Source organism: Carlito syrichta, unplaced genomic scaffold (genome assembly GCF_000164805.1).
Source record: "Carlito syrichta isolate Samal-C Ts95f unplaced genomic scaffold, Tarsius_syrichta-2.0.1 Scaffold303646, whole genome shotgun sequence".
Lineage (NCBI taxonomy): Eukaryota > Metazoa > Chordata > Mammalia > Primates > Tarsiidae > Carlito > Carlito syrichta.
Window position 1 is genome coordinate 883,330 of NW_007247742.1, and position 4,405 is coordinate 887,734.

The window sequence follows — 4,405 nt, forward strand, 5'->3', positions numbered from 1 at the left end:
TGCGAGGCGGGGTCTACAGGCCCCTCTCGCGGCAACTCTGCCAACCGCAGGCGGGTGGTGACGACATCTCCACCTCCGGCCTTTACGCTTATTAGCGTCACACTTGACGTAAGAGCCCTGTCTTAGCAGGGCATCCATCCAGCCCATTTCTCTTCCACCAGATTGTTAGCACCTCGTTAGAATTCCCACTTGGGCCCACCTTTCTTTCGTCTCTACTCCTCTTCAAGGACCACCGCCTCAGCCAGGGCCGGTGGCTCACGCCTGTAATCCCAGCGCGTTGGGAGGCCGAGGCGAGAGGATTGCCTGAGCCCATGCGTTCGAGAGCCGTCTGGGCAACTTGGCAAGACCTCGTCTCTACAGTAAATCAAAAAATTAGCCGGGCGTGGTGGCGAGCGCCTGTGGTTCCAGCTCCTAGGAAGGCTGAGGCAGAAGGATCGCCTGAGACCAACAGGTCGAGGCTGCGGTGGCCGTGAGCGTGCACTCCAGCCTGGGCGTCACAGTGAGACTCCTATCTCCCCGTCCCAGCGCTGGCAAAAAGTGTTACAGTTGGGTGGGGGCCAGGAAACATAGGTGGATAGAATGGGTACTCTTACGCATCATCATTAATGGCACCAGTGTCTTCCTTAAGACCAGGAATGGTTAGGCGTGTGTGCCTGGATTCCAGATCTAACAGACCTACCAATTAAGGGTATGATCTTGGGCACCTGCTTAACCTGTCTGCGCCCAAGTTACCTGGTTTGTAAAGTGGAGGCGCTAATGGTACCTACCTCACAAGGTGGCTGTGATGATTACGTTAAACTCATACGAATCCCTTAGAACAATGGATAGGCACATACTACACACGCCATACAATTAAGTCTGGCTTGCCTTTCTCTCACCCTCTCCCACCAGTAGCCTATCAGCAATCTTTTGTCCGGGCATGGTGGCTCGCGCCTGTAATCCCAGCACTTTGTGAGGCAGAGGCGCGAGGAATGCCTGAGCCCAGGTGTTCGAGACCAGCCTGGGCAACTTGGCAACACCTCGTCTTTACAGTAGACCAAAAAATTAGCCAGGCGGGGTGGCACCCACCACTAGTTCTAATACTTGGAAGGCTGAGGTGGAAGGATTGCCTGAGCCCAGCAGGTCGAGGATGTGGTGGCTGTGAGCATGCCGCTACACTCCAACCTGAGTGACAGAGTGAGACTCTGACTCAAAAACAAACAAAATAAATAAATAAATAACCAATCTTTTCGTTTCTGCCTGCAAAATATGTCTTGCATCAGTCCGCTTCTTTCCATCCTCACTAGCTGATCTAAAGATCACAGTGATTGCAATAACCACCAAGGTCTTTTGCTTCCTCTCTTGTCACCCCATAAGGGGGAGTGGCCTTCCTAACTTCAAATTTGACCTCTTTATGCTCTTGCCTTCCAGTTTTTTTAAAAAGTGCATAGTGAATACTCATATACTCATCATCTAGACTTAGCAGTTTTTAGTATTTAAACATAAATGATAGGCATCAGGATATTTCCTCTCTAAATATTTCAGCATGCATCTCGAAGGAATAAGAACATTTTCCCACATAGCCAAATGCCATTATGACACAACAAAATTTACAACAATTCTGACCAGGCTTGGTGGCTTGGCCTGTAATCCCAGCACTTTGGGAGGCCAAGGTGAGGGATTGCCTGAACCCATGGGTTCAAGACCAGCCCGGGCAACTTGGTGAGAACTCGTCTCCATGATACATTTAAAAAAAAAAATTAGCTGGGTGTGGTAGCGTGCGCCTATAGTTCCAGCTACTTGGAAGGCTGAGGCAGAAGGATTGCTGGAGCCCAGCAGGTTGACGCTGGGGTGGCCGTGAGTATGCCATCGCACTCCAGTCTAGGTGACAGAGTAAGACTTCAACTCAAAAAAAAAATTTACAATAATTCCCTACATTCATTAAATACTCAGTTTGTATTCAAATTTCTCAGGTCGTTTCCCAAACATTCCTTTTTCCCGTTGTTTTGGTCAAAATAGCAGTCAATAAAGGACCACCATTGCATTTGGCTATGCTTCTTCATTCTCTTTAAGTTAGTGTGGACGCCATCTCCTGTCCCCCTCATTTTTGACATTGTTTTGTTAAGAGAGACGGTCAACTTTTCTTTAGAGCTGCTCACCCCCTGAATGTGTCTGATTGTTTCTTTGTGATGTATTTCTTTGTATTTCTCCAGTGTATAACCTGTATATTCCCTGTCTTTTCTGTAAACTGGAAGTTATATATGAAGTCCTGATCGGATCAGATAAAATAATTTAAAAGCAAAATGTCTTTGATTGCATTACTTCAGGAAGTGCATGATGTCTGGCTGTTTCCCTGTTAGTGATGTGAAAATTGATCATGGGTTTAAGGTAGAAATAGCCAAATATCTGTATGCTAAAGTTATGTTTTCCTAATGTGTCCAGCATGTAATCCATGAGATAGTATTTTGGTACAGTGAGACTATCTAGTTTCCCATCAATTTTTTACCTATGGTTTTACTGTCCACTGATGATCTTTGACTAAATTATTTCATTCGAGGTTGTAAAATGGTGATTTTTCTAATTTTATCATTCCTTTTACATTTATTAGTTTATTTTATTTTGTAGAGAAGGACTTCCTCTCATCAACTGGGCTTAGTTACCTTAAAATACAATTCCAACTAGCCATTTACAGAGTAATGAATTGGTGTTGTGCAATAGTTTTTTGTTTGTTTTTTGAGTCAGAATTTCACTCTGTTACCCGGGCTGGAATGCAGTGGCATGCTCATGGCTACTGCAGCCTTGATCTGCTGGTCTCAGATGACCCTTACGCCTGAGCCTTCCAAGTAGCTGGAACTACAGGCATGTACCACCATGCCCGGCTAATTTTTTGATTTATTGTATAGATGAGATCTTGCCAGGCTGGTGTCAGACCCATGGACTCAGGCAGTCATCTTGCTTCAGCCTCCCAAACTGCTGGGATTACAGGCATGAGTAATTGCACCTGTTCATAGTGTAATAGTTACCTTTAACAGTGACATTTTTAAAAAAATTGTAAGTGACTTTTTTAAGTGTATTATGGAAGTACAAATTTGTATATATTCAATGTATATCAACCAATCACATAATTATTCTTTTTGATATTCAAGTTGTCCCAGTAGCAACGAGTGAAAGCGCCTTTAAGCTGACTCTGGTGTCATTTTGAAACATTTCATTGATTATTAAAATCTCCCTTGCTTTCTGACACTCTGAGATGTACCAGGTTCATCTTCTTTATTCCTTGCCTGAGATACTCCAACCTGGGTGACAAAGTGAGACCCCCAACTAAAAAATATATATTTTTGATTACTCATCATTTATTTTATTTTAGTCAAGGGGTCCATATGCAGGTTTGTTACATAGAAATAGTCATGAGGGTGTAGCTCCAGCTACTTGGAAGGCTGAGGCAAAAGGATTGCCTGAGCCCAGCAGGTCGAGGCTGTAGTGGCTGTGAGCATGTCACTGACCTCCAGCCTGAACGACAGAGTATGACTCAAAAAGAAAGAAGGAAGAAAAGAAGGAATGAAGGAAGGAAGGAAAGAAAGAGAAAGAAAGAAAGAAAGAAAGAAAGAAAGAAAGAAAGAAAGAAAGAAAGAAAAAAAGAAAGAAAGAAAGGAAAGATTGTGTGATGGTGAGCTTCTACTGAGCCCATCACCCAGGTGGTGGACATGGTACCCAGTGGATAGTTTTCATGCCCTACCACCTTACCTCCTCCCCTCTGTAGGAGTGCCCAGTGTCTGTTATTTCCATCCTTGTGCTGTGTGCATACAGGGTTTGGCTTCCATTTATCAGGGAGAACATATGGTATTCAGTTTTCTATTTCTGTGATAATTCACTCAGGATGATGGCCTCTATCTGCATCCATGCTGCTGTAAAGGACATTGTTTTATTATTTTTTATGACTGTATAGTATTCCATGGTGTATGTGTACCACATTTTCCTTATCCAGTCCACCATTGATGGGCACCTGGGTTGGTTCCATGTTTTTGCTATTGTGGACAGTGAGGAATAAACATGTGTGTGCAGGTGTCTTTTTGGTAGAGAGATTTGTGCTCCTTTGGGTATTGACCCAGCAGTGAGATTGCTGGATCAAGTGGTATCTATTTTTATTTCTTCGATAAATCTCCAAGCTGCTTTCTATAGGAGGGGAACTATCTTATATTCCTACCAACAGTGTAGGAGCGGTCCCTTTTCTCCACATCCTCACTGACATCTGTTTTTTAACTTTTAATTATTTATTTTCTTCTGTTTGCTTTGGGTTTAAATTGCTAGTCTTTCTCTAGTTTCCTAAGGTGTAAACTTAGATTATTGACTTTAGATCATTACCATTTTCTTTTTTCTTTTTTTTGAGTTGGAGTCTCACTCTGTCACCCAGACTGGAGTGCAGTGG